The sequence below is a fragment of the Rhyacophila brunnea genome, unplaced genomic scaffold (genome assembly GCF_057557595.1).
Source record: "Rhyacophila brunnea isolate RB1 unplaced genomic scaffold, BYU_Rbru_1.0 scaffold_11, whole genome shotgun sequence".
NCBI classification, from domain to species: Eukaryota; Metazoa; Arthropoda; class Insecta; order Trichoptera; family Rhyacophilidae; genus Rhyacophila; species Rhyacophila brunnea.
Window position 1 is genome coordinate 30527 of NW_028232763.1, and position 13327 is coordinate 43853.

General features: G+C 37.7%; 1 long non-coding RNA gene across 1 annotated transcript; it reads left to right on the top strand.

Annotated features, from left to right (window-relative positions):
• Positions 1-764: 764 nt before the first annotated feature.
• LOC147078248 (uncharacterized) lies at positions 765-9225 on the top strand. Its single transcript, XR_015071895.1, has 4 exons — positions 765-1095; positions 1437-2377; positions 2865-2914; positions 8986-9225. It is a non-coding gene; the product is annotated as an uncharacterized LOC147078248 (long non-coding RNA).
• Positions 9226-13327: the final 4102 nt, after the last annotated feature.

Below are 13327 nucleotides of genomic sequence, written 5' to 3' on the forward strand. Positions count from 1 at the left end.
AAACGTTGGACAAAGAAATGAAATCGCCCAGTTTTGAATAAAAACCCCTAATTTTTGATTTCTTCATCAGTCTTCTCCGAGCTTCCAGACTCCGTGTCTGCGACAGTCTGAAGCGCGATTTCTTCATATAATTTCATACAAGTCCGAGAAACTAGAGGGGCAGATCTAGTCGAACTAGAATCACCTCCCCCTGGAGCCACCCGCCGAGGCCCAAAATACCTACCGGTCAAAATACCTATCGGTGTGAATACCTATTGTCACTCTGACAGTTCGTGACTGCGCGAGTGTCAAATATGTAAATTATGACAAATAATATGACATAAATAATAAGTGCCTCCATTTTTTATAATTAATTATATTAATTAAATTAGACTTTTTATAATATATTGTGGTTCTACGAGTATTAATGAATTAGACTTTTTATAATATATTGTGGTTCTACGAGTACTAATAAATTAGACTTTTTATAAAATATTGTGGTTTATCGGATAATAATTAATTTTGACTTTTTATAATATACTGTGGTTACTGGATAGTAATGAAATTGACTTTTTTCAACTTTGTGGTATTCGAGTAGTAATATAGTTGAACTTTCTTGTTGTCTTTGTGGTTACGGATACAAATAAATTGAAATATAATATAGTGACCATTCGTTTTATTGACTATAATATAGTGGCTACCTGCTCTTCCATCTTGATGTTCCTCCACTTCTGGCACTTGAGCTAGCCAAGAATTCGGAGGCCTACACTAACCTAACCTAACCCAGTTGTCCCAGCACTATTGTACCGATCGCACGCGTCTACGAAGTGTCTTATAAAACAATTTTTTTTAAGTGAGAAAAAAGTCTTCACTGAGCACGCAAAGTTTAATAATTATAATAAACCTACACAATACGTTCGTGGTAGTGAAATTGTTTGCCACCGGGGTGTAACAACGCAATTACAGTGCTGTAAAGTTTCAAACGTTGACACTATTTTTCAAAAATGACACTTCAAAACGTCAAACGAGTAAAAGTACGCCCGATTGCCTAGTATTTTTATATTAGGCGCAAGCCAAATATTAGGAAAAAAAACATATTATAACGTCCGCGAGCCAGTGTTGCCAACCGTACTATAATTATAGTATTTGTACTATAATTTTGGTCCGCGTACTATGTACGATATAAAATAGGTATAGTACGCCCAAAATACTATAATTTTGAAAATCGTACTATAATTTTATATAAAAGTACTATAATTCTGCATTTGCCATTTCGCAATCGAGTGGTCTTCGAAAATTTGGAAATCTGCGGCCCGCGGCGAAATATTTTTCCTAATAATAATTGGGAAAATTTTCATTTTCAACAGATGACAACGCGTACTATATTTTATCTCCAAATACTATAATTTTGGAGGCTCTGTACTTCCACTTTCAAAATATGGCAACACTGCCGCGAGCCCTTCGATCGTTCACTGCGCACACAGCGTTCGCCAAATAAAAACGCAGGTAAAGAGACCTAGCCGATTTCGCCATTGAATTCAGAGGACAAAGATGATTATAATGAATCACGTGATGAAAAAATAATACGATTATGTCAGTTTATATCAAAAAAAACTAAATCACCAGAAATCATAAAAGCGATCACTGAAATTTCGGAGGCAATTTTGAGTTCGGATACACAAACTGCTGGTGACAAACAAAAGATCAAACAAGACCCCGTCATCGTTGCTACGCTACAAAGAATTGAAAGTCAAATCGCTAAAATAAACGAACGTGTAGACAAAATAAATGCTGAACCTAAGTCCCTTCCAAAATACTCCGACATAATCAAAAAAGCACCGAACCACACTCCACCTACCACCAACGATCGCACGTTCGCTGTAATCGTCAAATCCATAAATGGGAAGGATTCTTCTGAATTCATCAAAGGATCAATCAAGAAAAACATTAATCCATCCAATCTTAAAATCTCAGTGAGCAACATGTACGCTACCAAAAACAGTAGCGTTGTAATCAACTGCGAAACTCGGAAAGATGCAGAAAAACTGCTCAAAACAATACCAGACGCTACCAATGGCTTACTTAAGGCAAGCGAGGGTCAAAAATTGTCACCGGTCATCGTACTCAAGGCTGTAAATAAAGATACCAAAGATAACGATATAATCAAGACAATCCTCTTACAAAACGAAGCACTGTCCGAGGCCATAGGTGATAAGGAACCAGAAGACCAAATCAAACTGATAAAAACGACACGAAATTACAAACATGACAATTTAAAGAATGTTTTTCTCATGGTGGACCACACCGTCAGACGAGAGGCTCTGAACCAAGGCAGAATAAAAATAGGTTTTCAAAGGGTACATGTCGAAGACAATTGCACCCCATTGCAATGCTATAAGTGCCAAGTAGACATGCGTCGTTCTCGAACGAACGAATCTTTTAAAACTAATCTTTAGCCAGCGAACAAATCGGTCCCGTGTCACCTGGCGCTTTTGTCGTTCGAGGCGAACGAGATTCGCGAGAGTGCGCGCGCAGTATAGGAAGAAACGTGGGTGCGAAGGATACGCTGCCCGGCGAACGGAATATGTCGTTCGGGGCGAACGAGATTCGCGAGAGTGCGCGCGCAGTATAGGAAGAAACGTGGGTGCGAAAGACACGCTGCCAGGCGAACTGAATATTTCGTTCCGTTGAACTAGAGTGCGCGCGCAGTATTGGAAGAAACGTGTGGGGTGGCGACGAGATTCCGTAATTCGTACGCGCTAGTACTATACATTTTATTACAGCTACAAAAGACACAATTGACCTAATCTGTCCGAACAAATCACTATCCGTAATTAACCTATTCGGTCGGAGTCCTCATTAAGTGACTCATTTCCCATAGCTAGTGCCAAGGATATGACCACAAGGCAGAAAAGTTCTGCGACAACAAAAGCAGGTGCAGTGTTGCCAATTAAAATTTTTAAATTTCAGTAGATTTTGACAAAAAATTCAGTAGATTTCATAAAATATCAGTAGATTTTGAAAAATGTGGTTTATTAGATATGATTTAAAAATAATAAGAATAACAATAACTAATAATATTAATTTACTGTAAACAATGATGATATTAATGGGTGAAATGGCGCTCTTGGTTAGAGTTACATTGCTTTTTATGTCAATTTAGAAGTGTATAACATCAAAAAAGGTCATGCGTAAATCATTCCAAGTTTATTATTAAAAGAATCATCAGTTAATTTACAATTATGGAGAAACACAAATATCAGTAGATTTCTTGAATTTCGAAAAAAAATATCAGTTGATCTACTGAAATTTCAGTAGACATGGCAACACTGGATCAACCATAGAATATTATTTCAAAATTTGATAACGTAACATTTTTTTATGGCTGTTAAATGATAATTTTTTAAACCAATGAAACTTATATACATTCAATTAGCTCATATAACCCAAAAATATTTAAAAGGTATTCAACAATAATTAGTGTTATACATATTATTTAAATCATTATCAACGAGGATCAATCCACTGCTGAATAAAGGCCTCCCTAGCCTGATTCTGTTCCTTTCTGTCATTTGAATTCCTGTATGTATCAAAATCGGTGATATTATATTTATCCTCATATTCATATCGTCATCATAATCATCGACCTGAACCAATCCACTGCTGGATAAAGGCCTTCCTACCCTGATTCTACTCCTTTCTGTCATTTGAATTGCTGTATTTATCAAAATCGGTGATATTATATTTATCTACATATTTGTATCGTTATCATCATCATCATCAACTAGGATCGATCCACTGCTGGATGAAGGATTCCACAACCTCATTCTACTACTATCAGCGAAATGTCAAACTGTCTGACGTGAATAAAAAACCCATCCCGAAGAGAAAACTATGGCGCCATCTATGCATACTTCACAATTATATTAAAATCCAACACCGCCAAGCCGTCTGCAAGACCTAGCGAGACGGACTGGCGAGAGCCAGCTGGCTCAGGTAGTTGTTTATAAATACACTTGATATTTGTCCAAAAACTTTACAGAGATGGGCTGGCGAAAGTTCTTTTGGAATGCATTTAAATACTGAATTGAGGGTAACTCACATTAAAAAACAATCTGATATGCGAAGACCAAATTTAATTGAATATTGAGATTCTCTGCCAAAGTTGCCATCTCACTGTGGTAGAAAAAATTCAAGCAAACTGTACTTGGAGCCCATATTTAATAGATAAAAAGACATCTGTTCTTCGTTATAAATCTACACACCGTGGAAGGAAAACAAGTGATCCTACAGTGACAGACATAAATTAAAGCATTATTTATAAACCTGAAGGACACACTCAGGTTAAGCTTCACGTTGACGAAGAGAGGATGAATATTTCATCAAGACCCAAATTAATGGCTCCCAATGGCTAACCAATAGACCGCCATTTATTTTATGATTCATTATCACATCTGTAGCACCAAAAATTATTAGTACTTATCCAAAACTAATACCTAGAATAAGTTTTAGCTTACCTTCAAGTTTTTTTATTACCGGTGCTCTTGTTCACACTTAAAATGTTGTACCAATAAGATTTTTCCATTGAATTTAATGAATATTTCTAATGATGATACACCCCTGTTACAGGCGGGCTTCTCCCGGTGTAAAATAATCATTTAGTAGCTCAAGTCGAAACGTAACCCTGACCTCTAGAAACGGCTTCATAAAACATCTAATCTGATTCCTTGCTCAACCACGTAAGTATTTTTTTTAATTTAAAAAGTAAAAATGATGATGGATGAAAGAGATAATTTTAAGACTAAATATAAGGATTTAAATATAATAAATTTTGCCGCGCTTGTCGGCAACGTCCAAATTTCGACGCGCCTGCGCCAGGGTCAGGCTCGTGATTCGCCGAATCAAAGATCACGCGATAAAATTTGGCCAATCACGAGAGTCCTTTTTGCTGGAATGGCGTGGGTACGCGAAGTTTGAAAAAGAAAAAAGTAATTAGTAAGCGTCCCCTTTCTGATAGGATAGGACCTGCGAAACTTATTGTTAAAACAAAATATGTAAACGTTTAAAGAAAATGTAAAATATAAGAAGACCACGTTACGAGCACGAAAGACCGTGTTTTATTTATACTCCAATCGTTTATATCTTTTTTTTTGTGAATCCGGGGTTCGATGGACTCCTGAGCTAGCCGCTGGAACCCCGGGGATCTCAATGGCGCCTTGGCAACGTGAAGCTCGAAGAATCGCATGGATTCTTCCGAACCCGCGAAATAAAATTTACGCCCGCGAACGCTAAATAAAAGTTTATGATCCAGGAGCCGGAACAACCAAGAAATGGTTAACTAAAAAGTGGACTCCGACGTGACCCTTATCAAAGAAGAAGTGCTGTCTCCAACATCAAACCGGGAGAGCCCTCCTCTGGTGTTCGAAGACAGTCCACATACGGAGCTGACCGCGCCTAGCGTCGTGCTGGAGACCGTAGCACCAGCGCGTCTCCAGTACGACGAATGGCTGCACAAATCCCACATATGGAGACCAGACACATCATCGACGGTATCCAGCGAGGAGGGCTCGTAGAGGCCACGGCCCACTCGCGACGAAAAACGGCGAGCAAAATGCCGATTTTCCTAGGGTATCACTAACATGTCGTGTACCCTAGTCGACCACGGGATGTTCGGTGAGGAGAGAAAAAGGAAACGCGAGGCCAGGGAGCCTCACAAGAGGGCTGAAAAGGCGCGCAAGCTGTGCGGGCGCAGGCTCGACCACGAGGAGATGAAGCAGGACCAGTCGCCAACCCTCGAGTCAAGGGTGAACGCCGAGTTGCTGTTAGAAGTGAAATGTGTAGATTATACGAATAAAACATCCGGAAATTCTTCTAATTACGGATATAAAGTTAATTAAGGACAAACTTTCTGAGCCTTGTAATCTTAAGTTCATTAGTACGAAAAATGTACATTCTAGTTTTAAAAATAACGCTTCGCAAAGTGACGCCAATTCTTTCCGTTCAAATAAAGTAAATATGAATGAATTAGAAAACATTATCATTGAAAATCGCAAACAATTTTATAAACGGGAAAGAAAGGATATTCTACAGTAGCGCGAAACCTGTTTCAAAGTTACGCCGTGTTAATAATTTGAATCCAAAGAGAAACGAAGAAAATAGTATACGACCGTCACTATTATTTCTTTACAAATTACCAATCGTAAATTTAACACAGCGAAAACGGAACGGGAATAATACGGCATCACTCGACGAAGTGTATATTATAGTTGATAAGTGAAATTTTAATAATAAGTTAAAATTAGGTATAAGAGGATGAAAGTAGAGATTGTATGCTTGTGATAAAAAAAAAAAATGTTAATAATAAAACGTGAGAGGCACCGCAAATCGGCGCGCCTTTGGAATCGGATGACATGAGACTTAACGCCGGGATCGGGCGCGTAAAACGAAACAACAATTTTTTTTTTTTTAAATAAAACGGGTTTCACTAAAAATAAAGTTAATTACACAGTTTTAAGTTTACTGATTCAGTAAATAAATATAATGAGAGGGTGGAATATTTCAATTTTAATATCAATGTTATTTATACAGTCAATACAATGTTGCAAAATATTTATGGGTATTAGGGTAAAATATTAAATGTGATAGTAAGTACCATAAGTACAATGGGAAGATTTTATATAAAATTAGTAGCTATTTAATGTATGGGGTAGGAGTAATTAATAAAGTAAATTCGAATAAATTTAAAGTACAGGAAGTCTAATGAACGAATAAATTACTAAAGAAAGAAAAAGAATAAATACAGATGAAGACAATTTGGAAGCACAAAGGGAGCCACCTCTCGAAGTAAGCGCATCCAAAGGCAGCGTAGCCGAAAATTCATGATACCAAAGCTTGATGGTGTCGAGAGTGCGCACTCTCCTTTCTCGCGCAGGTTCATGGAGAGACTAGGGACGTGACGCCTGAAAGATATCGTGAAACAACAAGAGGTACCTCCGAAGTGTAACCATCTAAAAAAAAAAAGAAAGGGAAAAGGATACTTATTGTGAAAATCCATCCTAGTACCTGTGGGAAAGCCGTGCCGCCGTCAACGAGCCTGGCCGTTGTACCGCTATACGATGCCTTGCCCGCAGTAATAGGAACAGATGGAGACACAGTACCTGTCCATCTATGAGGTGATACTCCAGAGACCAGCAGATCAGTGGAAAACTTTCCACAGGAAGATATCCGCTGCTCGGAACGAGCCTGGCTCAATAGTAACGCCACTACCACGCCCTGGTTGCAAAGGCAGACGACGCCAAACGAGGTACGCTCCTATTGCACCAGAAGAAGAAAAACATAACACGAAACTATAATTCCGAACGAGGGCCAAACGTCTACACATGTAGCCTCTCGGAATACAAAAAACTGGACAGCCCAAGAGTCAAAGACTGCAGCTCCACGACCCCTTCGCTGACTAGTATAAAAGAACGAGAAGAATAACAAAACCATTACGAAAACAAAATAAACGCACGACATTACAGGAGAAAAATAAAATAATAATAAATTATGACAAATGATAATAAGAAAGGAAAATAAATCAAACTCTGACTTATTCAGGAGCATTGCTTTGAGCAGGAAAATAGTAATTAAAATAAATATAGAAACAATACGTAAAGTTAGTTGTTTTTTTTTTTTTGTTAGAATAGTTAGATTGTAGTTGAATTTTTTTTATATAAACTGTTATCATGCCATGTATTTAACGGATGAACAAGGAATTGGATGGGTGGCCGATGAGATCAGGGCGTACCTTTCGACTTTAATCCAGATGGGGCGAATGATACACCCCTGTTACAGGCGGGCTTCTCCCGGTGTAAAATAATCATTTAGTAGCTCAAGTCGAAACGTAACCCTGACCTCTAGAAACGGCTTCATAAAACATCTAATCTGATTCCTTGCTCAACCACGTAAGTATTTTTTTTAATTTAAAAAGTAAAAATGATGATGGATGAAAGAGATAATTTTAAGACTAAATATAAGGATTTAAATATAATAAATTTTGTCGCGCTTGTCGGCAACGTCCAAATTTCGACGCGCCTGCGCCAGGGTCAGGCTCGTGATTCGCCGAATCAAAGATCACGCGATAAAATTTGGCCAATCACGAGAGTCCTTTTTGCTGGAATGGCGTGGGTACGCGAAGTTTGAAAAAGAAAAAAGTAATTAGTAAGCGTCCCCTTTCTGATAGGATAGGACCTGCGAAACTTATTGTTAAAACAAAATATGTAAACGTTTAAAGAAAATGTAAAATATAAGAAGACCACGTTACGAGCACGAAAGACCGTGTTTTATTTATACTCCAATCGTTTATATCTTTTTTTTTTGTGAATCCGGGGTTCGATGGACTCCTGAGCTAGCCGCTGGAACCCCGGGGATCTCAATGACTTATTTTATTTGTAATAATATTAAATTGTTAAATTTTTGTTCTTATTTCGTGTACAATAAAATGTAAAAACAATTTTAATTCTGTCTTATTTAAAGTAGGAGTTAAGCTTCAAAATGTCCTATCAGCATATAATTTAAAATCATTTTGTCCTATCTGCATAAAAAAAATTAAGAATAATTTATTATTTAAACATTAATAAAACACTAACTAAATAATATGGATAAAAAAAACTAATAGTTTCATATAAAATATATTTTTCAATTAGTTTTTCGTTCTCCTGAACAGTTAGCTATTTTGCAGATAGGATAGATTGCCAGAACGCCCACGATATGTAAACTATCTAAATAAGTTAAAATCTAATTTCGTTGTTATCAGAATTGTGATCAAAACTTCTGATGCAAGTGAAATGACATAAACGTTTACCATACGTTTCATGTTATTAGGACCTTTGTGTTCAGGAAATCTTTATATTAATATACTATGCATTTAAAAGATTTATACATAGTTACTGTTGTAATATATAACTTTACTGGTGCAAACCTAAATATAATATCTACATATTGAATATTATTTTTACTAAATTTCAGACAGATACTATGGCAGATAAGACTTCTCCGATTTCGAATTGATGACATCAACATGTGCAGGCATCGAACCAGAAGACTGAAGTACTTACTACACAGCAATGGACGAAGGAAGAAAATAAATATAATATATGTACCAGTAACATAATTTGTATCTATGTATTTCAAATATTCATGTATTATGTATATCTGTGCCAATAAAACTGTATGAAACGAAATAAAATAAAATAAGCCCAACTACACAAATGTGGGTTGTTTGTTGGTTTTTTAATTAAATACCTTTCCCAATTTCCTAATATACTATTATAAGGTAAGTTGAACAAGTATGTAGATACATCGATATCATTCCGTTTTACCGTCTGCGATACATTTATCTCTTACGTTAAATTAATTAAAGCTTTATCTTAACATAAAGTTCATTCCGTATGCGAACTCGTGTACTTGTCAGAACAACATGAATTATTGGTAATTGTAAAACGACGGTTTCCTTGTTTTCGGCCCTGCCACGCGAAAATTGCACGTACAGAAAAGTGGCTGGTATCAAAAGATTCGTCTTCGAATTGCCTTTCGATACAACGTTTCTCATGGTGTAGGGAGAGCCTCTCCAGTGGCGGCCGGCTTCAAAGCCCTGGCCCTCAGAATACATATTCAATAAAAAAAGTTTTTTATTTTATTGATTAATGGTTTTAATATTAAAAAAAATACCACTTGTCTCAAGTTACCGGCAATATTGTCATACTTGAGACAGAGGTGGTTTAGTACTAAAATTAAATATTTTTAATCATTGATGTTACTTGGGACAAACTATAGAAGTCTCCGGATATTTCTGGGTATTTTTTTTTTTAATTTGGTATGGATTTGGATTTTATAAGAGAAACCAATACATGAAAAGCAAAAATACTTTTAATAAAATTATAGCCACAGTTTAAAATACGAATAAAAATATAAAAGAAAACATCAACAGAAGATCTTCTCAATAACTAGGGCATCCCATATGGAAACATGTACTGCCCTCTCTTCTCTGAAAGAGGCTTAAAAATTTCCTTAAAGCTATCTACATTTACTGTACAGATATCGTCAACAGCGGAAGATATATACATTTTGATTCCTACCCAAGTTCCTCATGAACTTGCATTCTGCAGTCCAAGGAGAAGTATTTTTATCGATAGTCAAAACTTTGGCAATGAAACCTTTCTTTATTTGTCTTCTGGTTGTACACTAATAATAATGCCACAAAATCTCCACAACTTAGTTCGCTCATATCTTTTGAATTCGGTTTATAGCAGTCGGCAACCCAAATGCATTGGCGTGCCCCCAAAACAGGTAATTCAAAGTACTGGACAGTCGGCGTGCCACTGAAATAAAACTAGTAAATCTATCTAAACAAGTTGCTGGCAACCTCATTAAATTTCGATTAAAATAATTTATGGTCATATAAATTATGATAATTATCATGAAATTTAGGCTAGGCAATGGTTGAAATTTCGTGTAAAAAATCCAAGCTGAAGTCAGTAGGTACCTACCAGCGTTCATTATAATAAGCAACTTCTTTTGAGGAATTTACATATTAAATTATGTAAATATATTTTGACCTCACTGGGAATCGAACCCAGAACTCCGTGATGGAAGGCCTGTCCACATAATAGCATTTGTGATAAAGCATGTTTGCGGTATTCACAATGACATGCTACGTGTGCAGCGGTCACCGACTCCAGCAGCCTTCGTCTGCGTCATCACATTCCTTATGATGCCATAAGGAATGTGATGACGCCATAAGGAATGTGAAGACGCCATAAGGAATGTGATTGCCATTGCTGAAAATTCCCGCCGTAAATACGTCCTAGGAGTTTTCCTGGACATTGCAGGTGCGTTTGATACTGCATCCTGGCCTCTTATACTTCAAAAGCTCCGGCTGAAGAGACTACTACTACGACTAAGTTATTTCACCAATAGATCGATCGAGTTTCGAGTTGGATCAACCACAATAGAGAGGAACACCAGCATGGGATGTCCCCAGGGCTCAGTCCTCGGGCCCCTTCTCTGGAACGTACTCTTCGACGATCTCCTTAGAATTCCGCTTCCAACCGACTGTACTGTCATCGCTTACGCAGACGATGCGCTGCTGCTGGTCCAGGCCGACAGCAGGGCGAAGATTGAGAGCACCGTTGGCGAAGCCTTAGCATCAATTGAGGCTTGGGGTAGATTAACTAGACTATCATTCGCACCTTCCAAGACAGAAGCCATTGTTCTCGTCGTTAGACGTCTTAGCTGTTCAAGACTACCCACAGTCCGATTCGGTGATACGAGAGTAAAAGTGTCGAAGATCGTCACCTATCTAGGCGTCAAAATGGAGACAATGTTAAATTTCCTACACCATGCCGAAACCCAAGTCCACAAGGCTGGGGTGGCCTTCCAGAGGATCGGCCGCATGGCAGGTGAAGGATGGTGCTAAAAAGTAAGGGCGCTCAAGATCGCCTACGGCGCCATTTTTATGGGAATCGCGACATAGCCGCCAGTGCTTGGTGCCCGCGCATTCCCAAAAGTGTCAAACTTAGAATCTCTCTTTTAAGAGGACAGCGCATCGCGCTCCTGTCCATTACCAAGGCCTACCGTACTACCAGTGACGTCCCTAGACAAAATGCCGCCCCTAGGCAGCGTCAAAATGCCGCCCCATTTTTTTTTATATCTAAGAAATGTGTTGTATCGATGCATTAATAACAAAATATATACCACTAAAACATACAAAATTAAATTTAGATATTAAAAGCGAATAAACATAATATTAGTTAGACACTTACCCAAATCACCAGAGTCTGAGATTCTATTTGTTGATATGTCTGACCAGTAGCGCACCCAGGGGGGGGGCCAGGGGGCCTTGGCCCCCCCCAAAATATGCAAATCATCATAATGATTTTACACATTGAAATCGAAAGTCAATAAACTATACCTTGGGCTTAGACAAACAACACGGCAAAAAATAATTTGTAATTCTCCAGCACCCTTTTTAGTAAAATTTCTTAGATTTTAATTTCTAACACAAAAATTTCGAAACACTGATGTCAGGTTTTTTTAGAAACCCGTTCCCTAATGAAATTCTCGGTGTCCATCCGAATTCTGGAGAGGTATAGGTGATTGTTTGGGAGGGTTGACAGGGCTCTAGCCTGGGGGCCCGGGCTGTGGGGGGCCGGCGTGTCGGGTTGACCAGATAAGTGAGATAAACACACACCATAAATTATCTTTAATAGTAAAAAAAGTCGTCTGCGGCGCTATTACACTTCATGACTATGAACATTTTAAATTATATAATTGTCCAATATATTTTCAGATTATTATGTGTCGATACTCGACAGCTCCATTATTAAAGTAGATGTATTGAAAATTGCCAATAATTCACTGTATAAGTACCCTCAATTTTAACTAAAACACAATTTGAAAAACGTTAATGTAGTATTTCACACTGTCTTTAATCTAAGCGGTGGATAGGGGGCCCGTAAAATACCCTAGCCCAGTGGTCGGCAAACTCATTAGTCAATAGAGCCAAATATCAACAGTACAACGATTGAGATTTCTTTTGAGAGCCAAATTTCTTATATGCGTAGGTAGTAAGTAGGTACACTGCTAATTTACTTAATGAACTTTAGTTAAAGTTTTAAGTCCTAATTAAATTATAGGTAGGTACACTGAATAAAACTGAATATCATACGTAATAATGATCTTATTTATTAATAAAAATTAAATTGTAAGTCAGGTATCCATAAAATTGAACCATGACAATGACTGACAAACTCAATGTGAATAATGGCCTTGCATCTCCTTGTAAAGTTTGGGTAAGTCAGGTTCGTATGTTGTTGATTTAATTTTAAGCACGATTCCAGGTTCTCATCAGTAAATCGATTTCTCAATTTACTCTTGATTTCCTCTCTTGGAAATCTTTTTACTAACCACAAAGATTTTATTCAGTACCTAATTAAATTCAGAACTTTATTTTTCTTGACTCTTCTTCTCAGCTGCTTTCTTCCTTGCATCATCGACAGAATATTTAGCGCAAAATTACGAGTTTTTAGTTGTAGTATCTCTCTAAATTTGAATGCGCTAATTTTTCCCGACACATAAATAAAGGTCGGTAAGCCATTTAAGTTTTGAATAAACGCGAAGTCTCGGTCTATTCAACATTACATTTGCGGTTATCCTCTTCCATTTTCTTTGCTTCTTCTTTTTAGCCATGTCAAATATGGCAGAGAGCATCTGTGGCAGAGCCGCACTCAAGGGGCCAAGGAGCCGTAGTTTGCCGACCACTGCCCTAGCCTGAGGGCCCGTTTCAGGATGTGGGGGCCATGGTGTAGGT